Genomic DNA, 27,259 nt, shown 5'->3' on the forward strand with positions numbered 1-27,259 from the left:
TTGGGGTGCGCCAGTTCTCTTTTAGAAAAAGAAAGATGGAACGCTAAGACTCTGTGTGGACTACAGAGGTCTAAATTAGTTGACAGTTAAGAATAAGTATCCTATCTCCAAAATTGATGAGCTTCTGCACAGGCTAAGTGGAGCCCAGATCTTCACAAAGATAGATCTCAAATCAGGGTATTATTAGATCAAGATTAATGAGCAAGATATCCCGAGAAGACAGCCATCAATACTCGGTATGGGCATTATGTTGGATTGAAAATCCAGGCCTTCCCCATATCATCATACCCAAACATGCTCCAATGGGAACCAAACTTTGCAAGCATGTGGAAGGGGCCCACCCCCACATGCTTGCAAAGTTTGGTCAGAATCGGAGCATGTTTGGATTGGTAATTAGCCCCCAGTGTGGATTTCTCAAGTCTCTTGGTGCTTAGGAGGCCATGGAAAATCCAGGCCTTCCCCATACCATCGTACCCAAACATGCGCTTGCCAATGGGCATCACATCCCCTTCTTCTTTTACCTAAACATTCTCCAGAGTAACAACATTCACGACCTTTGCCTTCCCCTTCTCCTCTGCTGCTGTGAGTCCACTGGGGCCTGCTTGATCCTTGATATCAATACCATAGTCGTTTGACCTGTCAGGTAACTGTGAAGGCAGTGGGTACATATCACCACCCATTCGCTGAGGCTTATCACAATCTCTACTTAGATGCCCAAGTTCTCCAGCATGTAGGGATGAAACGATGGCCCCTACCACAACCACATCCATACCCTGCTTGTCCATCTCACCCTTCTTGATTATTGCCTCTACCTCTACCACGTCCACCACCTGTACTTCCCATTAAACTTAAGCTCAAATTCTTCATAAGATCGACCATCTGTTTCATATCCTGTCGCAATCCCTCATCAGAACCTATAGGAACCATAGGTACTCCTTGACTAACTTGTGGTACCATCTGCATAGCCTGGGCTTCAGCGGGCTTCATCCTCTCAATCACTGCATTCATAGGTGTAGCCTCCACTCTACGAATCTTTGGCTGTGCTACAACTGGAATCATCCCCAGCTGATTCATCCGTTGCAACTTCCAATCCTTTGATTTGGCAATCTCCATCGCATCTTCATAAGACCTGGGCTTCTTTAATTCCACCTTCCAGCGAATACTCCTCTTAAGCCTGACTACAAACTTGTTTTTCTTCATCATGTCAGGAGGTACCTGGTCTTCCCCTAAGGCCCTGCATAAAGTCTCCCACAACAAAGAGAATTTCTTCACATAATCATCAATTGATTCCAACTCACCCTGTATCAGAGCTTGCACCTCATGCCAAACCTTGTCGAGTCTTCTACCTTCTTAAACCTGTTGCTAAGTGCTGTCTTTAATCCATTCTCAGTCATATCGATACGTGGAATAGAAACCCTCAGTGACTCCTCATAAGTTCTGTACCTTGCATCCCCTTTCAAGCAGATGCTCAGTAGCCGCAACACCTGTACCGACTCATTGATGTGGTTTCTTATGAATGCAACCTCCATTATTTCAAGGAACTCTGCTACATCTTCATTAGGACCACCAAAAAACTCTGGATAAGACATCATTTTAATCCCCAAACTTCACCTCAAATCCCAAGAAAAAACCTTCCCTGAAACCTTCAACTCCTAGGGCATACACCCTTGTAAACTGAAGAAAATACCAGAGCTATCCTCAGTGGGGGCACCAAAAAGACTATGAGGCAGAAACAAGGAAACAAACACCAGGCCTCTGTAGCCTTCCAGCTCACAAACTTTGAATACAACAACAAAATGGAGGCACCAGAGACCGTATCACACACGTCTCACCACATCTCTCTCTTATCCCACACAAATTCAAGCCAGAATATACACAAGCACCCTTCAATTCAAACCCTTAGATTCCCTTTCTTTCTCAACTCACTCAGCTCACCACGGTTGGCTATTCTTTACTTGGTTGCCCACACACCCCTTGCTCACAACACTTACACACTAAGAACCATTTCCCTGCCCTCTTATCACCATACGCACACACCAGAGGCCCCTCTGCCCAGTCAGCTGCCTCCGCTTTGACTCCTCCTTTGCTGCTCTCCCCAGCTAGTCGTCGCTCTCTCCTCTACAGTTGGTGAGGGCCCCCTTGCTTCTGTGCCGTCGACACCATCATTCGCTCCTCTCTGCTATCGACAAGTCCCTTCACTCTCTGCACTGATAGTCACCTGCTCCCTCTCTTTGTCCGCTGCTGCAGCAGCAGCTGGCACCACCTCCTGCGCACACACAGAGGCCGCCCACCTTTACAGCCGCCAACCACGTCCAAGACAAGCAAGGCAACCCCCTGAATCGGCAACAGCACACCTCCCAGGCGACGTTGACACCTTCGCTCTCCCTGAAGTCTTCGACACAGCATCCCTTAGCCAGTCATCCACAGTACCAAGTGGCCCTTAGCTCTGCCCGCTCACACCAGAAAAACATACCCCCGTGGTCTGCTAGCTCTGCGCTCTCCCGAATCTCCTTGGTCTTCAGGTGGCAACTCTCCGTAAGCTCTCTTTACCAACCTTCTTGAAGGTCACGCTGGCAGCAAAGCAAGCGGCCAGCTGGCTCTTCTTTCGCTTGCCACTTGGTGGTGGTTTTTTATATATATATATATATATTTTTTATAAGATAGTTGCCATGCCACAAACCTTCTTGAGTGCGCCAATCTAGGCCTTTATCAATATCCTTTGTAACATCAGAATTTACACATATACTACATCTCATCACCTTGCAAATCATGCCCAAACACCCTATGATGTGGAGACATACGGCCATTCCAAAAATCTGCCAGTACATCCAAACTCAAGCACAAAGAGCAAATTATATTTAGCTGGTGTCCCTTGTAGATTTCAATATTTACAGTCTAGATTGGGCTCTCTCCACGTAAACCACCATATGTACATCTATCTCCACGAGAGGCTCATCAAAGCCCCTATCATTGACATTCTCATGCTCTTCCACCTCTTATTTGCACACATCCAAGACACCCTCTTGACAAATAGAAAGCTCATACAATAAAAACTTCAAGTCTCAAGCACCTGCTCCAAAGAAAAATGCATGTACTAACTCACTGCAAAGCCATTCAGTGTGTACATTTGCCAGGGCATTCAGGGCAAAGTTTTATTGCAAACCATGCATCCCATATGTACACGGACTCAAAACACCTTTACAGAATTTTGCCTGACACCTGGCAGTTTAACCCTTTCTGCCTTGACTCTTTGACATGTTAAGCACTCACTTACCTGATTGAGTACATCCCTTTTGAGTCCTGATTGAGTACATCCCTTTTGAGTCCTGGCAAAAAGAAGCTCTTCTTTATAGACATGTAGGTCTTTATGAACCTTGGATGTCCAATGATCGGGCTATCATGGGCTTCCCTCAGAATTTTTCCCTTTGTTCCCTCATCATTAGGAATGCATAGCCGATTGTTGTAATACATGCATCCTTCATCCGTTTTGTACCCAAGAACTTGACTCATTTCATGAGGAGTCTTGCTTTCTTGCATTAGTAGGGTAGCAATGGGAGCAAAGAATCTGTCCTGCATGATTTTCTCTCTTGCTTCACTAATCAATGGATTTGACACCGATGTAATTGCAAGCAAGGTGGCTTTCCTACTAAGCACATCGGCTACCACATTTTTTTTCCTTGGCCGGTAATTTATCTCAAAGTCAAATTCGTGCAAGGTCTGCATCCACCTTCTTTGATGTATGTTGAGATCCCTTTAGGTGAAGATCCACTTCAGACTTTGATGATCTGTCACATCAAGGTGAATCTTTGTCCCAAGAGATAATGTCTCCACAACTTCAGAGCATAAACTACTGAGAGTAACTCCAAGTCATGGACAACATAGTTTCTCTCATGCGTTCTGAGCTTTCTAGATTAATAGGCTACTGCATGACCTTCGTGCATAAGTGCACCACCCAGGGCGGCAAAACCACTGGCATCTGTCACTACCTCAAAGAGTAAGGAAAAAGTCTCAACTTCTCGTCTCCTAGTTCTGATTAGGACCTTGGTGTCTTTTTGGAGAGAGGGAAGGTTAAAAGTACTTCTTGGTGTTTGGAACCTTTTGAAAGATGAGGGAGCTGGCTTTGGGCGGTAGGACCTTAACAACAAAGGCATTGGCGAAGTGCTTTGCCATCCGTACTACTTCAGCCATGGAAATTGGCTTGGCATTCTTTACCAGGGTGTCCAAAGGTTCGTTCATTCCTCGAATAAACCTGGCCCATGAGCTGCTCTTCGTCCAGAGGTGGCGACGAGTACTTGAGGAGAAGAGCGAACGCCTGGTGATACTCTTCAATAGTTCTGCTCCCCTGGGTTAACTCCGAGAATTCATTCATCTTAGTTTCCAAGAAGCAAAAGCAGTCATATCCTGGGATTGAGTAGGATCGGGAATACCAGATAAACACGGAACGTCCATCTATAAAATCAAATTCATCGATTAAAAGTCTTCATTAATGAAGCTTAAGGAATGAGAATATAACATGAAAATGCATCTTTCTAAGTTTTTATTATAAATTTCTATAAAATTTGTTTTTCCTTCTTAAGCTTTCAACAAAGCTCTGATACTAGCCGTGAGACCCCTGCCCCCTTCGCGTGGCCTCCTCTAGGGCGTTGGCAGTGGAAGCAACAGCCTCTCACGTAGGGCAAGGCTTCTTACTCCGGGGCCTTGCCCGTGAATGTCTAGACAAGAGACTAATCCCGTGGTTACTCCGAAACCGAGACTGGAAAAACTTCCCTCGCCCGAAAAGCACGGGCGATTCCACCAGCAAAATCATCTAAGGGAAGATTTATCTAACGAGTTAAGGCCTTAACTATCCTTTCTAACTTATTTGTCAACGATTTCGGTCTTAGGGAAAACTTCTCTAAAGCAGCTGGAATCCATTATGAGTACTGAAGAGATGGGAATGGTCACAAGGTTTTACTTGTTGGAATTAGGGTTGCAGGAAAGCACACAAAGCTTGGAGAAGAAGAAGCAAGAATGCACACAACACAAAGTGTATTAGATTGTGTCAATGTGCAAAAGATAAGTTAGCCCTAGAAGGATGGGCGTATATACAAGCCGGGGGAAAAAACCTCCTAAAGAGGGAAAAAGTGCCCCGGCGGTCCTAAGTGTGTTCACACACATCACTGCCTATATATATGGCAACAAATCCCCCCTGGGAGTGATGGTGAACGAGAGCTGGCACTCATGTATAGGGGAGTGCCATGCCCGAAGTAGATCAATCCACAAAGGGGAGCAAGCCCAAAGCTTTGCGGAAAGCTTCGAACTTCTCACGAGGAAGTGCCTTTGTGAAAAGATCGGCGAGGTTGTCCTGTGTTGGCACATAGACCAAGTTGATCTCTCCTGCTGAGAGTCTCTCCCTGACATAGTGATAATGCACCTCAATGTGCTTTGTGCGAGCATGAAAAACTGGGTTTCTCGCAACTGCCAATGCGCTCTGACTGTCAGTGAAGATAGAGGTGGCAGACTCCTGTCCAACACCCAAGTCAGCCATAAGCCGTCTGAGCCACACACACTCAACCATAGCTGTGAAAGCTGCCCTGTACTCAGCTTCACAACTCGAAGTGGCCACAGTAGGTTGCTTCTTGCTCAACCAAGATATGCATGAGCTACCGAGCATGAAACAAAAACCACTTGTGGACACTCTTGTGTCATAGCAACTAGCCCAATCTGAGTCCGAAAAAGCATGTAAATCTGGCGGCAACGATCCCCCCTTGGGATAAAACAACCCAAGATGTTTGGTGCCACTCAAGTAGCGAAAGATGCGTTTAACTGCCTTCCAATGCTGAGACCCTGGGCTATGCATAAACCTGCTCACCTGTGAGACTGCAAACTGAATGTCCGGCCTCGTAATGCATACATAAATGAGGCAACCAACAGCTGTCTGATAGAGTGTGACATCAAAGTGATCTCCAGCATCATGAAGACTCAACTTCAAACTTGTCTCCATTGGAGTAGCAATAGGCTTGCAGTCTTCAAGGCCAAATCTCCGCAACAATGTCTCAATATACTTTGTCTGACACAAAGCAATACCTCCATCACACTGCTTAAATTGTATCCCCAAATAATGATGCAAATGCCCCAAATCTGACATCTCAAAAGAGGCATTCAAATCAGCCTTAAAATCAGCAATATGACTCTCATTTGGTCCTGTGAGCAGCATGTCATCAACATAGAGAGCAATGATTAGATGTACACCATCCACACGTTTAACATACAAAGTGCTTTCTGTTGGACTATTTTGAAAACCATGTGTAGTCAAATATGCATGTATCTTTTCATACCAAGCTCGTGGAGCTTGCTTTAAACCATATAAAGCCTTTTTCAACCTGCACACTTTGTTTTCTTGCCCTCTTTGAACAAAACCACGAGGCTGCGATACATACACTTCCTCATGCAAATCTCCATTCAAGAATGCAGTCTTTATGTCCAACTGATGTACATTCCAACCATTATGAGCTGCCAATGCACAAATGCTATGAATGGTAGTCATACGACAAGTGGGAGCAAAGGTCTCATCAAAATCAATGCCCTTTTCTTGAGCATAACCCTTTGCAACAAGTCTAGCCTTATAGATGGCCTTTTTACCAATAGACAAATCACATAAAGACCATGTACCATTCTTCATTATAGCATCATATTCACTTTGCATTGCAGCCAACCAATTTTCTGAATTTTGTGCCTCATCAAATGAAAGAGGTTCCTCTTCACACATACTAGACACAGCCAAAGCATAACAATCTGATGTATAAGAGGCATGCTGAAAACCTGAACGAGTACGACTAGTCATAGGTGCATCAATCTTACTATCACGCAAGGTTTGCACCAGCCATTTAGGCATACCTCTAGCCTGCTCATTTTCAGCCCTATCCTCATGAATTACATCCTGTAAATTTGCATCAGAAATAGGCTGATCTATGATGTCGTTTGAAATCTGCATAGGCTGAATATTTGCCTCAGTAGGACTTACATTTGAATTCTCACCTGTAAATAGAGGCAACAACGTATCAAATACATCCCTTGAGCTCACACCTGTCTCTTTGGTACATGATAACAAGGGCTGCACAACATCTTCCACAAAAACAACATCTCGACTAATCAAGATATGCTTTGACTGCGGATGATACAATCTGTAACCCTTGCTCTCAGCACTGTAACCAACAAAAATGCATTTGACAGCCTTATCATCCAATTTTTTGCGTTGTTGCACAGGCACTAAAGCATAGGCCAAGCAACCAAAGACACGCAAGTGACCAATAGAAGGCTTCCTGCCATGCCAAGCTTCGTATGGAGTAATAGACTGCAAGGCCTTAGTGGGACACCTGTTGAGTACATATGCAGCACACATGACAGCCTCAAGCCAAAACGCATGTGGCAAAGCTTGGCTCTTGACCATACATCGTGCCATCTCCATAAGTGGCCTGTTCTTCCTCTCAGCAACACCATTTTGCTGAGGGGTATACGGCACTGTACATTGGTGTTTTATCCCACGACTAGCCAGAAATGCATCAAACTCTTTAGACAAGTACTCCCCCCCTCGATCAGAATGGAGGGTGCCCACATTACAATTGGATACATTTTCAACCATAAGCAAAAACTGTTTGAAGCACAAAAACACTTCGGACTTTGCCTTCAGTGGATATACCCATGCATGCCTTGAGTAATCATCAATGAAAGTCACGAAGTACAAGTGTTTACCAAATGACGGAGTTTGCATAGGCCCACATACATCACTATGTACAAGCTGCAATTTGCGAGTGGCCCGCACAGAACCATCCTTTGGAAATGCAAAACGCGGCATTTTGCCCAAAATACATCCTTCACAAACATGTTTCAATGGTGCCTCAAGAGGGGGCAATGAAGCAACCATATCAAATTTCTGCAAACGCAATAAACTAGCAAAGTTCAGATGACCAAAACGAGCATGCCATAGTTTTGCATCTGAAACTGCCTTTTCATCAGAAACTGCATTTGCTGAATCTTCCACACACTTGTCATAAGAATTGAGCCTATATAGCCCACGAAACAAGGTGCCAGATACAATAATCGTATCACCAGAAGTCAAATCATGAACAGTACATCTATCATCCACAAATTTGACTACAAATCCAAGTCTAGCAAGCGCAAAGACAGACAATAGATTCTTCTTTATCCCTGGCACATACAAAGCATCTGAAAGTGTGAAAGTGCTGCCATTTGCAGCAGTAAGCATAATTTTACCAATGCCCTTCACTGGGTAAGAAGCATTATTGGCACATGTGACAGTATTCCCATTAGGGACAGCCTCAAGAGAAGTGAACATATCATGATGCAAGGTAATGTGCTTTGTAGCACCACTGTCAAAATACCATACATGAGAGTCAACAGAAACTGCCAAACATGCATCATGTACAGATGGGTCATACTGGCAATACACGCTAAACGCCCATTCTGTATCCTGCACAACATTTGCAGAATCTGCATTTGTAGAAGCATCCGCTATTGTGGTTGCATTTGACTCTTTCTTCTTTGCCTCTTTAGCCTTTAGCTTAGGGCAATTCTTAATGACATGATCATTTGCCTTACAATAGTTGCACCTGGTCTTTTTCTTGCCTTTATCAAGAGCCTTCTCAGACTTATTGTTGCTACCTGTGGAAGGAGAAGAAGTTGCAGACCTACTAATAGGAGAAGAAACAGTGGAAGGGGTTGCCTTACCACTTCTTCTCTGCTGCTGGGCAGCAATAAATGCTTTATTGCTGCTGGGCAGCAATAAATGCTTGATCAACTGCATGTTGCCTGGCCCTGTTTTGCTTGGACTGCGCTTCTTGCAAGAGCTTGTTGACTAAAGTATCATACTTGACAGCATCAGGTCTGTCCTCATTAAGAAGTCTCCATGTGGAAGCAAAAGTTTGATATGTCTCAGGTAAAGCATCAAGAACAGTCTGCACAAGAGAATGATCAGGAATAATCTCACCTGCAGAAATCAACTGTTCTTTGAGATCTTTAATCTCAGCAAGAAAAACATTCATGACATCATCTTCTTGCATAATCTTCAATTCTAGCTCTTTACGCAGGTAAGCGATTTTTGCCTCATTACGACCTGCATACAAACTAGCTAGAATATCCCAAGCCTGTTTTGCTGTTTTAGCTGAACGAATATGTGGAGTGATGTTACGTTTGACAGAAAGTGCAATCAAGGCATGAGCCTGCGCATCTTTACCATCCCAATGAGCTTGTTCAGCAGTGGGTAAAACAGCAGCAAAGTAGAGCTGCTAGAACCTGCAACATCCTCAACAGATCCTACATCCACAGAACCTGGACGTACATCCGTACCCTGCACAATGTTCCACACTCCTTTTGCAACCAAAACATGCTGCATCATGTATGCCCAAAGTGGGTAGTTGTTGTCTCCATGCAGTTTGTCTTCAGCAGACAACATGCGAAATACATCATTGCTGTTATCAGCCATGGCCACTGACTGAAACTGATGCAAAAGCTACCTGTAATGAAGCAAAGACTGAACAGAAGACAACTTGTGCTATGTCACGGTCCACAATAGAACACGTATGCCTGTTTTGCAGAAAACTGCACTGTCGAAATTTCTGCAGAAAATGACGAAAACACCTGTGCAGAACTTGAAATGCAAAAACGGAGCCCGAAACGACCTCAGATGCAAATTCTGAGAACGCAAAGCTCTACGGGTTAATTTGCAGAGTATAGGGACCTACAAGCGCTCGTGCAAACTTACCTCAATCGGAGAACGTGAGTCAGAGGGTGCTGGCGGCGTAGCCCTGGGAGCCGATGCCTGCTCTGATACCAATTGTTGGAATTAGGGTTGCAGGAAAGCACACAAAGCTTGGAGAAGAAGAAGCAAGAATGCACACAACACAAAGTGTATTAGATTGTGTCAATGTACAAAAGATAAGTTAGCCCTTGAAGGATGGGCGTATATACAAGCCGGGGGAAAAAACCTCCTAAAGAGGGAAAAAGTGCCCCGGCGGTCCTAAGTGTGTTCACACACATCACTGCCTATATATATGGCAACATTACTTAATTTATGATTCGAGAGATGGGCAAGCATCTTACTGGCCTACCTTTCTCATGTGGTCGTGGTCCAACTATAAATTATTCGGATTTGATCCTAGCTTTGATTCCTAAGGATTTTTCTTCTATTTAACGGTGGCGGTGATTTCCAATCGAAAAGGTTAAAATCAAAAATTATGAAGTTTTATTCTTTCCTAATCATAATAGAATTATAAATAGCTCTATTCGAGAATAATGGATTTTTATAAAGACGACTCTCCTTCCAATAATCCATTTGTGAATATACATACATCATTTTATTGATTTATTTATATAGAAATATCTTAAAATATTCTTTTCTCCATTTTGATCCTCAACATTAATATACTGTAATTTTCTAAATGAAATTATGGTGAAACCTTCTCTTTTAACACCAAGATTAATTTATGCATTTTCTAATTAAAGAATGATGAAAATTCCTCTTTTAAATAAAAATACCCATATTTGAAATATGCCAAAAACTCCTCTTTTAATACTTAAAATATTTGTATCTAGAATATTATGGAAATTCCTCTTTTTTCATCTAAATTTTTATGCATGTAAAAATAAATATAACAAAAATTTCTCTTTTCATTATTTAAATAATTATACATAAATACTATAAAAGTATTTTCTATAAATATGACAAAAACCATTCTTCTAGCATAAAAATATCTATGCCTAGAATATGATGGGAATTCCTCTTTTTGCTTTATTAAATTTATGCATAAGAATAAGATTTATCTTTTTTAAAAGAAAATTTTAACATAGCTTCACTGTAATTACTGAGAATATTCAATTTTCTAACTTAAATGAATGCACATAATTGAAATGTAATAGGAACTCCTCTTTTAAGCTAAAATTTTATTTATGTATTCATAACATAATTATAAGCATAATTATGATTAATCCTCTTGATTTAAAACATTCATTCATCATTTCTATAGGAGAATTCTTATAAAATGTTAGCATAACACTCTTTCAACTTTAAAATGAGTTTATAGGATTTTTCTAAATCATAAACAAGCTTAAAGAATTAATCATCATTCTTACTAGATTAAAATCATAAGAATAAAATTTTAGCTTAACACTCTTTCAACTTTAAAATGAGTTTATAGGATTTTTCTAAATCATAAACAAGCTTAAAGAATTAATCATCATTCTTACTAGATTAAAATCATAAAAATACCTAATCTTTTTCTCTAGCTTGTCAAGCCTAGAGTTTTGATTAAGATCATGAGTTCATCATTAAGAACCATCCTTCTAACAAGGATCTAACTATAAAGATGATTAATATTTCTAAAAAGAGAGATTTACTAATATAAATACTATAATTAAGCATAAAGATTAGTATTAAATCATTTAAATAATCATTAGAAATCTTGATTTCAAGAAAAAACCATTTAATTGAAATCTTCCCAAGCATCAGAGGGGTTGGGAAGAAGAAAGTCATTGAGAAAGATAGAAATACCATTGAATTAAGGCTTACCTTTGATTTTGGCTTGATTCTTTTGGAGAGAAGTGAAGCCCACAAAGCAAGGTTTGGCCACTAGGTTGGGGAGGGTAATCTCCAAGAGAGGATGGAGAATTGAGAAGCTCCAAAGCTCCCAAAAGTAGAGGCAAAATAGAGGGATAATAAAATAAAATGAAGATAATACTGGCACGTAATTACTCAAAGATGAAAATACGAAGGAATGAGGGTCTATTTATAGATGAGGGAGGCCACTAACCAAGTCCAACTGAGTTCTAGAGGCTTCTAGCTTCAGTTTTATCCAATTTGGACAAGATTTGGACCAGTTTGGCTCCCTTTTTGATCCAGTTTTCATGAGGAGAGAGGAGAGATAAAAACATCTCATTTTTTTGAATTAAAAATACCAAGTAAGGATGAGAAAAAGGTGCCTACTGCATGGGGCCTCTCCCTCCTTATTGAGGTGTCAGAAATTGATTTTTTTAGTAATAAACCTTAATTTTTAACTAATAAACCCAGTACTCAGTCAACTCTTTACCTTATGTGAGCATTTACTCATTTTTGGGGTATTTTCTTTTATTCTTTGCATTTTTGTCATCCTAACACTTGGATTAATCCTATTGGCCCTTTAGAACCTTAGTTGGACCTTATCAGAAATTTTTGAAATTATGGACCCTTAGGCTAAGGTCTCTAATACACACATTCAATTAATTTCTAATGCACATTGGAAAATTCTTTTTGAACTTCTGTTTCAGGGGAATTCATCAGAGATATTAGGAGAAACTTTGTATCCAGAAATATCTCAATTTTGAATTACCTCTCTCTAGGCCAAAACAAGGGGAAACAATATTTTCTTGCATTCTGAAATAGGGGATGATTACAGGGGACTAAGGTGAGAGCTTATACATCTTTTAGGGCTGAGGAGAAATCTTAAAGGACTTAACAGTGATGTACCCTTGCTCATTACTAGTGAATTTTTGCTTTTGGGAGGTGGCTTTCATTTCTTGCTACCCTTCGATCCTCTATTGACCTTCTTGATCTTGGTTGTTATCTTTAGCTATGGGCACCAGCTCCTCCTGCTACTATTAGCGGTGGTGGGAGCTTATCCAAGGAGTTTGTGGCTTGGTAGATGACTCTAGTAAAGGACTATTCAGAGGTAGGGTTCCTTCTTGTTCTTCAATGCTGCACACACTTGCTTAATCTCCACAGAGATAAGCTTATGCCAGTTTTCTTTATCCTAATGGGGTTTTGGGCATAAATGGGAGCTCTGTTTCTAGGTTCAGTTTGACTCAATTTGGACAAGATTTGGACAGTTTGGCTCCCTTTTTTATTTGGTTTGATCCAAGAGAGAGGAGAGATAGAAATATCACAAATTTTTTGAATTAAAAACCCTTCCACATGTGTGAAAATACGCCTACCTCAAGAGTCCCCCTCTCCTTACCAAGGTGTCAAAAATGCATCATTATTCCAAAATATCTCCTTTTTTTAGTAATATCTCTTATTTTTAACTAATAAACCTTGTACTCAGTCAACTCTTCATCTTATGTGAGCATTTACTCATTTTTGGGTATTTTCTTTTATTCTTTCAATTTATCTCATCCCAATACTTGGATTAATCCAATTGGCCCATTGGTTCCAATTGGCCCATTGGAACTTTAATTGGACCATAATCTAAAAATTTCTGAAAATGTAGACACTTAGGCTAAGGTCCCTTATACCATTTTCAATTAATTCCTAATGCACATTGGAAAGTTTATTTTAAACTTTTGTTTCAAGGGAATCCAATTTAGGCATTAGGACGATTTTTATACCCAAAGATATCTAAATTTTGGATTATCTCTCTCTAGACATTTTCTCTCTCCAGGCCAAAACAAAGGTAAAACAAGATCTTTCTCCTATTTCAGAGAGGGGAATAATTTCAAGAACAGAAGAGGAGGTTCTTACACCTTTACACCTCAAAAGCTGGAGGGAAGAATCTTACATCCTACCCCACTTAAAAAACACGAGATGTCCTCATCTCGCAGCAGCACAGCAGGAGGATAAACTCTTTCATCTTAAGATCCAACTGATTCTGGGGTTCCTTATAGTCTGGTTAACCCACGCAGAATCCTGGGATAAAGATCCCTTCTACAAGAAGAACATACAGAACTCATTATCAGAGAACAATTCATTCAGAACATATCATTCATACCCTTAACACAATAATGGTCCATCAGACCGAAAATTTCATCTGAACATTCCTCCACGAGAATTTCAGTTATGCAGGTTCTCAATTTGTCATCCCTTAATTAGATCCATTGGGTCAAAGATTAACAGCAGCAATATGTCAGCACAATCCACTAATCTCGTAGTGATTTGCTGAAGTAATAATCCACTAATCTCATAGTGATTTGCTGAAGTAATAATCGCCATTCCAGTTACTAACATCATCACTGGGATTCATCCCATTCATCCTCATTGTGGCTTTGTTCGATTTATCTTCCTTCAACCAGAATTCAAGAATCATCATCTTTCAATCAGAATCCAAGTCAACTCATCAATTCTCAATCAGAATTCTAAAATCATATCAACCAACATTCGCATTCATCCTCTGGATAGCATTTTTGCTCATAACTTTAAGGTCTTAGATTTACTCGTATATATTGTCAGTAAAGAGCTGCAGATATACCCACGGTATATACGGGTAGTCATGGTCCTTGGAGCTATAAGGTAAATACCATCATATCTAGGCCTCAAGCAAGTCAAGGATTCCATACAATTACGGTACTTCCATGTGAAGACCCAATTTCCAATTTATGAATCTTCATTCCGAATATCAATTTGTATGAATTTCATCACACAATTACAATCTTTTACTGGTACTTCATAAATTTTTGACATTTCTTGCTTCTCGGTTGATCCACTTTAGCCAATTCGCTCTGATACTAGTTGAAAGAACCTTGCCCCCTCCGCACAACGAATTTTGGGGGTGCTAGCAGTGGAAGTAGCACTTCTTGCGCAAGGTAGAACCTCTCACTCAGGGCCTCGCCCACCACGGATATCCAGAAAAGAGACTAATCCCTCGGTTCTTCCAAAATCGAGGGAGTGGAAGTAGCACTTCTTGTGCAGGGTAGAACCTCTCATTCGGGGCCTCGCCCACCACCACGGATATCCAGACAAAAGACTAATCCCTCGGTTCTTCCAAAATCGAACCCGGAAAAACTTCCCTCGCCTAGCAGACATAGGGGATTCCTCCAGGATATTTTTACTCTAGTGTAGTCAAGAGCCTTAACTAACCAAACTAATCCGACCAAACTCGTAAGTCACATGGTCAGATCAAGGAAAAGGCTTGCACTTGGATCATAGAGTCCAACGCTTTTTTCCTCATAAAGAGGCATAGCCTATGATTCTTTTCCATAGAACAAGGGTTATCCGGGTTTTACTTCAACTACCGTAACTTAACAGAATTGAATCTTATTTTAGGGATCCATCAGTCCAGCCTAACCCCAATCGAATCCTATGGGTTAGCCAACCGCCCAACCACTGTAGTGATAGGATCTGTTTAGAAATTTGGTTATGTTTTGTCCCGGCGCGGCGGGTACCAAGGAAAAGAGTTCCCAGGCCCCTTAGCCGGCACTTCAAGCAAACTTCAAGATAGTCACATCACTTACACACCCAATGAGAAATTGCCTGATTCACAGATTCAGCTGTCTTTAAAACAATCTTTTAATGAAACCATGGTGTCAGGACTATCCTACGGAAGTCGAACCCTAGCATAAGTTAATAGCTTTCGGAGTCTCGAGAGTATTATTAGTGCTAGCGGGGTTCAGGGCTTAATGGGCGTTAGGGTTTGGTCGATGTGTGTACACATCTAAGTTAGCACGGCTCTTAAGTAAGATGGGCGGCCGGGCTAGGAGGTGTGGACACAGGCCAGGGTTTTGGTATAAAACCCAACGAGAAACCCTAACTCGTCATTATATGGTTGGGAGGTGAACCGACTTCCACCCTCTCTTCTTCTCCACGCCTAGGCTATGGCGGCTTGAGGAAGACGCAGCCGTAGTGGAGGCGTTACACTGGTATCAGAGCCAGCGGGTGACCGGCGTGACCTACACGAGAAAGAGCTCAATGCTGCAGCAAAAGAAACGAGCGTAGCTGCCGCCCATACGGTGACATGCACGAGCGCAGCCGCAGCCTACGCGCGCCTGCGTGCACAGCCCATAGCGAGTGGTGCCGCCGTCTACCCGTGGTCCGTACGGCCACCACAGCGGACGCCTAAGGCGACGACCAAGGCAGACCGGCAGTCCTAGAGCGATCGTTGGCGCGCCGTTGGCGAGCGCGCTAGAATTCTCCCTTACTTGAGTGGCACAAGGGGGAGGCTTCACCATCCAAGGAGTGGGGTTTTGAACCCACAACCTCAAGCTCCAAGGCAAGTGTGCTAGCCACTTCACCTTTTCACTTGTGTTGTTCTTCTCTTCAAAAGAGCTCTACTTATTCTTTCAAGGGAGGACACAAACTACAAGGAAAGTGACACAAACTACAAGGAAAGTGACCTTTTCACCTTCAACTTTCCTTCTTTCAATTTGTGAGAGGAGTTTTCTATGCTCCAAGTTTAGAAGTTTTTGGTGGACGGATCTTCAACGACATGCTACATGCAACACACTTTTTTGCATGCATGTGTTGATTGACAACTCGAGTGGTGATTTCTTCTCGATTTCCGTGCATGCAAGAGGAATTCTTCTACGACGCTTCAATTGGAGTTCGCTTTTGAAGGTAATCCGTTCTCTATTTGTAAGCACGTGCATACCATGGCCTCAGCGGAACCGTCTCATGTTCACTTCGATTTTGAGAATGATATGCATGATGTTAGTGAGGCACACCCTTTGGGTGGTGGTGTGGGTGATTCGCGACAGGCCGTTGCGCCTGATCGGGATGACAACATGACCGATGTCGAAGGGGGTGCGAGTCCAATAGATGATTATGGTTTGGTAGACACGTTAGAGTTTGGGCGTCTCACTTCAAGGGTAGTTGCACTTGAGCGCACTATAACAAATGTCAATACCAATCTCACAAACATGAGCACGCTTTTTACTGAATTTATGGCACGTTTTGCAAGTGGATCGGTGGCCTATTCCGATAGTTATGCCTCCTCTTGTTCCAAATCCTACAGTAGAATCTATTGCACCCTCTGCAACGCAGGAAGGGGCTATGTTGAAAAACATGAAGCCGCCTGTGTTTAAGGGAGAGGAGCACGATCGTAACAAGGATGCGGTCCATACATTTTTACACAAGTGGACGGACTTGCATCGCTTACGCCGCACTCCCGCTGCTGTTATGGTCACTGAGACGAGTCTCACACTTGAAGGTAAAGCCTACAAGTGGTGGATGAGTCTACCTATTGAAACTCGCCCTAAGACTTGGGAGGAGTTTGCGGCAGCTTTTAAAAAGGAGTTCTTACCGCAAAACGAGAAAGATCGGAGTTGGACAGCCTGGGACAAGTGCAAGATGGAAGGTCTTACACTTAATCAGTATGTGTCCAAATACCGTGAAGTCATTCTCAAGCTAGACGGTTTGGACGACCTTTCAAAAGGTTCATGGGTTTGTTAGAGGCCTTGATAAAGAATATCAGGCAAAGGTTAAAACCCAGTATCCTAAAACTTTGGAAGCGGCTATCCAAAGTGCCCTTATCTTTGATGACACCATGGATAAGAAGGGCATGGATAGACCGGCCAAATTCAATGGCTCGCAATTTTATGCTAATAAGCGTAAACTTGCCAGCAATTCTACTGAAAACACAAAGAAGTATAAAGGGTCAAGTGGTCCGTTGTCTCCACAAGACTATGAACGGGCCAAGAAGGAGAAACTATGTTATCATTGCTTAGGTAGTGATCATGAGAAGAAAAATTGTCCATAGTTGCCTCGCAAGAATAAGGATAAGGTCAAGGAGAAGGCTGTACACATGGTGCAAACGCTTCCCTTGGATGCTGATCCTAAGTATTCTGCGGTAGAGGTTTCGCACACTGCCGAGATGCATGAGTGTAATCTCACTGCATCTATGTGGCAAGAGACAGTTGGACCACATGATTTGGTCCGTATGCATGGCTCCATTTATGGTCATCGAGTACGTATTCTCATTGATGATGGTGCCACGCACAATTTCTTGAACTATGCATTAGTTAAGAAATTAAAGTTACCGGAGACAAAGAGTTCTCATCGTTATGTGGTGTCCACCATTCAGGGGGATGATCACGATGTGTGGGATACTCTAGTACGGCAAGTGCCTGTGTTTGTGCAAGAACACACTATGGTTCTTGACTTCCAAGTGATGAATATGTCTCGTGCGGATGTTATCTTAGGACGGGAGTGGTTGTATGGGTTAGGGTCATCACTCAAAAGGAGTTATGAACATAATACGTTTACGTTTGAGGCCAATGGTAAGCATGTTTTACTTATTGGGGAACGTGATGTACCCCCAACACCACTCATATGTAATGCCGAACTCTCTTTTTTGGAGCATAGTAATCAAATAGAAGAAGTCTATTTTTGTTATTGTGTGTCTCAAACTAGTGGGTTTGATGTGCATGATGTTTCTTCTTCAAATGAATCTTCCTCAGCGATGCCTTCTTTCTCTTTACCTTCTTCTAAAATCTCTTTAAATTATCTTAAGTAACCAGTTAATGCTTTGTCTTCGCAACAACTGTTACAAGAATTTAAAGATATTTTTCTTAATGATTTACCAGAGGGTTTGCCACCCGAACGAGCTTTGCCTCATCGCATTGATGTCGTTCCAGGCACCAAACCAATTAGTAAGCCGTCGTACAGGCTTAGTGCAACTGAAGCAGCTGAGATGGGACGTCAGCTTGCTGATTACCTTAGTAAGGGCTTCATTCGCCATAGTGCTTCACCATGGGCATCGCCCATTCTTTTGGTGAAGAAAAAGGATGGATCCATGCACGTGTGTGGATTATCGCTCCTTGAATGCGGTAACCATTAAGAACAAATACCCGCTACCTAAGATAGATGAGTTGTTTGATCAACTCAAAGGTGCGAAGTATTTTTCTAAAATTGATTTACATTCAGGATATCATCAAGTGCGTATTAATGCTGATGATATAACCAAGACTGCGTTCCGGACTCGCTTTGGACACTATGAGTTCGTTTGGGCTTACTAATGCCCCGGCAACGTTTATGACGCTTATGGATAGCGTACTAAGGCCGTACTTAGGCAAATTTGTCATTGTCTTTCTTGATGACATTTTGGTCTATAGTTTGACTTTAGAAGAGCATTTGGAACACTTACGAAAAGTTTTTCAGTTACTACGCGAGAATGCATTTTATGAGTAAGTGCGAATTTCTCAAGGATAGCATACAATACCTAGGTCATGTAATTTCTGCAGACGGAATTGCTATGGATGCTAGTAAGGTTGATGCTATTATGCGATGGCCAACACCTCGAAGTAAGGAAGAACTTCAAATCTTCTTGGGAATGGCACGATTTTATCGCAAATATGTGAACGGTTATGCAAAGATTGCCGCTCCCATGACTGATCAATTGAAAGGTGCGGCAATTACCTTTCAATGGCATGAGGAGCAACAACGTAGCTTTGATAAGCTTAAAGTTGCTTTGGCTACAGCTCCCATCTTGGCAATTATGGATCCTCAAAAACCCTTTGTGATTGAAACGGATGCTAGTGCTAAGGCAGTGGGTGCGGTTCTCATTCAAGATGGTCATCCTATTGCCTATGAGAGCAAGAAGCTCAATCGTGCTCAACAAAACTACTCAGCTTATGAGCGTGAGCTCTTTGCCATCATATATGCCTTATGAAAATGGCGACATTACTTATATGGTGCGCAATTCGAGATTGTTTTTTATCACGAAAGCATAAAGTGGTTTATGAACCAAACAGATTTGCAGGGTCGAAAGGCCAGATGGGCTGAGATCCTTCAAGAGTATGATTGCAAGCTACGCTATCGCAAAGGACGTTACAATATTGTAGCTGATGCTTTGAGTCGTATGCCAGAGACTGTTATTCACAGAGTTGAAAAGCGAATTGTTAGAATCTTTACGAGGCAAATGCAAGCAGGATTCAACATACTCAAAGGTGTGGAATCATGTTCAAATGAGGGGTCCCTCTCACTCAAACGGTAGTGTTCCCAGTTCTACCACACATGGTTCTTCTTTATCACAAGATGAACTGCAGCGATGGAAAAACTTTTCCATCGATGATGGATACTTACTCCACAAGGGGAGAGTTTGTGTTCCATTGGACTTAGACACTAGGCGCCAAATTCTTTTTGAGTGTCATGATAGTCCAAGTGCAGGTCATGCGGGCATTCGCAAAACATATGCTCTCATAAGAAAGCATTTCTATTGGCCTGGACTTCACAAGGATGTTACTGACTATGTTCTGCAGTGTCAGAAGTGTCAAGTGAACAAAGTAGAACGTCTTAAAGCTGGCGGGTTACTGCATCCATTAGAGATTCCCGGCGGAAAGTGGGAAAGTATCTCTATGGATTTTATAACGGGGCTTGCCCACAACGAATCGTGGACATGATGCCATTTGGGTAATCGTGGATCGATTAACCAAGCTTTGTCGGTTTGTGCCTACTAAGAAAACAGTTACAACTCCAGAATTGGGACGCCTTTTCGTGGAGAATGTTTACCAACTTTATGGCTTACCGTCCAATATTGTCAGTGATCGCGATCGCAAGTTTAACAGCCATTTTTGGCGAGCAGTATTCAGTAAGCTGGGTACTATGTTGAACCTTAGTACAGCTGATCATCCGCAGACAGATGGTCAGACTGAACGGGTTAATCAAGTGCTGGAAGATATGCTTAGGGCATATGTCAGCAAAAAACAATCTGATTGGGAGTCTTATTTGCCTATTCTTGAGTTTGCTTACAATAGTGCAAAGCATGTCTCGACAGGCTTTAGCCCTTTCATGTTGATGTATGGTTTTCAGCCACGTTCACCAGTGTCCGTGGGACTGGCGAATGAGAAAATCAGTCAGGTTAAGGATTTTATCCAAGACCATATGGATATGTTGCGCCTTGCATGATTAAATGTTCGTCAAGCGCAAGATCGTTACAAGAAGTTTGCGGACCAGAAACGTAGGCCACTTCACTTTCAAGAAGGTGATTGGGTGTTTCTGAAGGTACCAGAAAACTCCACCAGTTTTCTATCAGGACTATGGTCCTACGGAAGTCGAACCCTAGCATAAGTTAATAGCTTTCGGAGTCTCGAGAGTATTATTAGTACTAGCGGGGTTCAGGGGTTAATGGGCGTTAGGGTTTGGTCGATGTGTGTACACATCTAAGTTAGCACGGCTCTTAAGTAAGATGGGCGGCCGGGCTAGGAGGTGTGGACACAGGCCAGGGTTTTGGTATAAAACCCAACGAGAAACCCTAACTCGTCATTATATGGTTGGGAGGTGAACCGACTTCCACCCTCTCTTCTTCTCCACGCCTAGGCTATGGCGGCTTGAGGAAGACGCAGCCGTAGCGGAGCCATTACACATGGTATCACTGATCATAATCCTCCAAAATATCCAACTTGAATTCTAATTTCCAATCATTCATTCATCGGTGTACCTATGGCATTGGCAACCAGAACGCTCACCACCTATTCACTCAGGGGCCTTTTCAATAGTTCCTAGCTCATAGTACCTGGAAATTTAATCACATAAGAAAATCCAGATGGACTCTCTGTTGAAGATCAGCAAGATCAACCAGCAGATCCATATAAAAGAGCCATGGACTCATCCGTTGAGGACCAGCAAGGACAATCATCTAGATCCACGCTCGAGTTCAGAAAACAACTCTAACACCTTGTTCCATTTTTCTTCCTCAATGCACGCGTGGGTATCTTTGGCGACCCAGAGCCCGAGCACCGTATGGTCAGCACCCTCTAGGCTCCTTCGCAGGTCACCTAGCGCTTCACTCATAGGCTGCTTCCTTGGTCCCTCATCCACCGTACCGGAAGCTCACCATTTAAATCGAACCGAGGCTGGTCAAGACCTCGGCCAACCTTGCTACGCAAGACGTCCTCCATTGACTCCGTCAGCTGTTGCATTTTTATCGCTTAGGTCTCCACAACCTCATTCACAAGATGGTCAAAATGCTTTCCCAGCATTCTTGACATAAAACAGTCATTTAAAAATAGGTCATAAATACAGTTTCTAACGAACTCTCATCTTTCCACATTGTTCCACATCATTTCTCGTTATTCCACATTCTTCTAAATCAATTCACTTTGCTTATTCCACATCCAGTCATATCTATTCCCATCATCATTCATCCATTCTCACCCAATTATATCATATTACATCCCCCATCATCATTCATCCATTCTCACCCAATTATCATATTACATCTCATCACATCTATCCACATCACATCACATCTCATCAAATCCAGTTACATCTATTCAGATCCTCATCACATCACGTCACATCCATCCTTATCACATCTCATCCATTCACATCTACCCATATCCACATGACATCTTATCCATTCACATCACATCTCATCCATTCACATCACATCTCATCCATTCACATCTACCTCGATCCACATCACATCACATCATATCCATTCACATCACATCTCATCCATTCACATCTACCTAGATCCACATCACATCACATCACATCTATTCACATCTCATTGCATCCATTCAGATATCATCATATCCCACTCACATCCATTCACATCTCATCGCATCCATTCAGATATCATCATATCACACTCACATCCATTCACATCTCATCACCTCCACTCACATCTCATCACATCGATTGATATCTCATCACACCCATTCACATCCATCACATCCATCATACCCATTCACATCCATCACACCCATTCACATCCATCACATTCATTGCATCCACATCACACCCATTCACATCCATCATATTCATTGCATCCACATCACATCACATACATTCTATCCACATCTATCCTTATCACATCACATTCATTCCATCCATATCACATCAGATTCATTCCATCCACATTACATCACGTCCACATCTATCCACATCACATCTCATTCATTCCATCCACATTACATCACGTCCACATCTATCCACATCACGTCTCATTCAGTCCATCCACATTACATCACATCCATATCTATCCATATCTCATCACATCCATTCACTTCTCATCACATTCATCCACATCCATCCATTCATTCTCATTCACATCCATCCACTCATTCACATTCACATCTATCCACATCCATCCACATCCATCCATTCATTCACATGCACATCTATCCACATCCATCCATCCATTCACATGCACATCTATCCACATCCATCCATTCATTCACATTCACATCTATCCACATTCATCCATTCATTCACATGCACATCTATCACTTCACATCTCATTATCACATCCATTTACATTTCATCACACCCATTCACATATCATCACATCTCATCACATCCACAAATTTACATCACATGACATCTCATCCACATCCACTCACATCCACTCACATCTTCGCATTCACATCGCATTCACATCTTATCACATCACATTTACATCTTAGCACGTCACCTTTACATCTCCTCTTATCACATTCACATCTCATCTAATCACATCGCATCTATTTATATCCATCCCATCACATTCATTCGGCTCTACATCTCCTCTTATCACATTCACATCTCATCTAATCACATCGCATCCATTTACATCCATCCTGTCACATTCATTTACATTCATTCGGCTCTACATCACATCTTGTCACATCCACTTTTAGTACTGTTTTCTACTTTCAATATACTGATGGGACTTTTCTAAGTTTCTTTCAATTGCTTGGCCTAGTTAAAGGTACTTTTTCTTTTCATATTCTTTCTCAAATTTCTCAAGTGAATATATTCAATATTCTTCTTTTTGAGTAAAAAATTCATGGGATTTACAAAAATCAATTCTACCCATATTTCCCAATAAAATTCATAATACTCAAAATTCCACTTTTGATAAATACTCATAATTTGAATTATGCCAAAAATTCCTCTTTGACCATTTAATTTCTTGGACTTTAATTATCATGGCAATTCCTTATTTTGCATAAAATAAATTTACCAAAAATTTCTCTTTTTCCATTTAATTACTTGGATTCAGCTGTCTTTAAAACAATCTTTTAATGAAACCATGGTATCACTGATCATAATCCTCCAAAATATCCAACTTGAATTCTAATTTCCAATCATTCATTCATCGGTGTACCTATGGCATCATTGGCAACCAGAACGCCCACCACCTATTCACTCAGGGGCCTTTTCAATAGTTCCTAGCTCATAGTACCCAGAAATTTAATCACATAAGAAAATCCAGATGGACTCTCTGTTGAAGATCAGCAAGATCAACCAGCAGATCCATATAAAAGAGCCATGGACTCATCCGTTGAGGACCAGCAAGGACAATCATCTAGATCCATGCTCGAGTTCAGAAAACAACTCTAACACCTTGTTTTATTTTTCTTCCTCAACGCACGCGTGGGTATCTTCGACGACCCAGAGCCCGAGCACCGTATGGTCAGCACCCTCTAGGCTCCTTCTCAGGTCACCTAGCGCTTCACTCATAGGCCGCTTCCTTGGTCCCTCATCCACCGTACCGGAAGCTCACCATTTAAATCGAACCGAGGCTGGTCAAGACCTCGGCCAACCTTGCTACGCAAGACGTCCTCCATTGACTCCGTCAGCTGTTGCATTTTTATCGCTTAGGTCCACGACCTCATTCACAAGATGGTCAAAATGCTTTCCCAGTATTCTTGACATAAAACAGTCATTTAAAAATAGGTCATAAATACAGTTTCTAACGAACTCTCATCTTTCCACATTGTTCCACATCATTTCTCGTTATTCCACATTCTTCTAAATCAATTCACTTTGCTTATTCCACATCCAGTCATATCTATTCCCATCATCATTCATGCATTCTCACCCAATTATATCATATTACATCCCATCATCATTCATCCATTCTCACCCAATTATCATATTACATCTCATCACATCTATCCACATCACATCACATCTCATCAAATCCAGTAACATCTATTCAGACCCTCATGACATCACGTCACATCCATCCTTATCACATATCATCCATTCACATCTACCCATATCCACATGACATCTTATCCATTCACATCACATCTCATCCATTCACATCACATCTCATCCATTCACATCTACCTCGATCCACATCACATCACATCATATCCATTCACATCACATCTCATCCATTCACATCTACCTAGATCCACATCACATCACATCACATCTATTCACATCTCATCGCATCCATTCAGATATCATCATATCACACTCACATCCATTCACATCTCATCGCATCCATTCAGATATCATCATATCACACTCACATCCATTCACATCTCATCACCTCCACTCACATCTCATCACATCGATTGATATCTCATCACACCCATTCACATCCATCACATCCATCATACCCATTCACATCCATCACACCCATTCACATCCATCACATTCATTGCATCCACATCACACCCATTCACATCCATCATATTCATTGCATCCACATCACATCACATACATTCTATCCACATCTATCCTTATCACATCACATTCATTCCATCCATATCACATCAGATTCATTCCATCCACATTACATCACGTCCACATCTATCCACATCACATCTCATTCATTCCATCCACATTACATCACGTCCACATCTATCCACATCACGTCTCATTCAGTCCATCCACATTACATCACATCCATATCTATCCATATCTCATCACATCCATTCACTTCTCATCACATTCATCCACATCCATCCATTCATTCTCATTCACATCCATCCATTCATTCACATTCACATCTATCCACATCCATGCATTCATTCACATGCACATCTATCCACACCCATCCATCCATTCACATGCACATCTATCCACATCCATCCATTCATTCACATTCACATCTATCCACATCCATCCATTCATTCACATGCACATCTATCACTTCACATCTCATTATCACATCCATTTACATCACATCACACCCATTCACATATCATCACATCTCATCACATCCACAAATTTACATCACATGACATCTCATCCACATCTCATCACATCCACTCACATCTTCGCATTCACATCACATTCACATCTTATCACATCACATTTACATCTTAGCACGTCACGTTTACATCTCCTCTTATCACATTCACATCTCATCTAATCACATCGCATCTATTTACATCCATCCCGTCACATTCATTCGGCTCTACATCTCCTCTTATCACATTCACATCTCATCTAATCACATCGCATCCATTTACATCCATCCCGTCACATTCATTTACATTCATTCGGCTCTACATCACATCTTGTCACATCCACTTTTAATACTATTTTCTACTTTCAATATACTGATGGGACTTTTCTAAGTTTCTTCCAATTGCTTGGCCTAGTTAAAGGTACTTTTTCTTTTCATATTCTTTCTCAAATTTCTCAAGTGAATATATTCAATATTCTTCTTTTTGAGTAAAAAAATCATGGGATTTACAAAAATCAATTCTACCCATATTTCCCAATAAAATTCATAATACTCAAAATTTCACTTTTGATAAATACTCATAATTTGAATTATGTCAAAAATTCCTCTTTGACCATTTAATTTCTTGGACTTTAATTATCATGGGAATTCCTTATTTTGCATAAAATAAATTTATCAAAAATTCCTCTTTTTCCATTTAATTACTTGGATCTCAAATATCATGAAAATTCCTCTTTTTGAATAAAAATAAATTTACCAAAAATTACTCTTTTACCATTTAAATACTTGATTCTCAAATATCATGGGAATTCCTCCTTTTGCATAAAAATAAATTTACCAAAAATTACTCTTTTACCATTTAAATACTTGATTCTCAAATATCATGGGAATTCCTCTTTTTGCATAAAAGTAAATTTACCAAAAATTACTCTTTTCTCTTAATCAATTAATTAAGCATAATTATAAAAAATTTATTTCTCATGAATATGATGAAAATCATTCTTTTTGCATAGGATGTCCAATCCTAGAATATGGTAGGAAGTCCTCTTTTAGCATTATGCATTAAAATAAGATATGTATTATTTTCTAAAAAATTTGCCATAGCTTTGCTCTGCTATTACTGATAATTCTCAAAAAAATTTAAAGAATAAAAACTTGTAATGGAAATATGATAGTAGTTCCTCTTTTATGCTTAAAATCAAATTATGAATTTAAATCATAATTTTAACCATAATCATAAACTTAATTATGATTATCCCACTAGAATAACCTAATTCCATTATTTCTCTTTTCCCAAATTAATAGGATAATCTATTTCTCATTTAGAATCAATCAAAGTAGTTTTTAACTACTTATAAATAATCTAAAAGAATTAACCATTATTTTGTTAATACAAATTCATAAAAATATCATTTTCTTAATCTCTAGCTTATCAAGCTTAGAGTTTAGCTTGGAATTAAGAGACTAACATTCAGAAGCATCCTTTTTCAAAGGATTTAGCCATAAAGATGGCTATTCTTTTAGAGAGAGAGATTTACTTAAAGAAAGTAGTACAAATAAGCATAAAGATTAACTTTCTCTTAATTAAGCATTAAGACTTTAAGGGTTAGCTTGATTTGAATTAAAACAATTATTTAGAAATGCTTCTCAAGCTTGAGAGGGGTTGAGAA

Source organism: Cibotium barometz, chromosome 14, assembly GCF_041138505.1.
Source record: "Cibotium barometz isolate CiBa-2024 chromosome 14, ASM4113850v1, whole genome shotgun sequence".
In the NCBI taxonomy this organism is placed as follows: domain Eukaryota; kingdom Viridiplantae; phylum Streptophyta; class Polypodiopsida; order Cyatheales; family Cibotiaceae; genus Cibotium; species Cibotium barometz.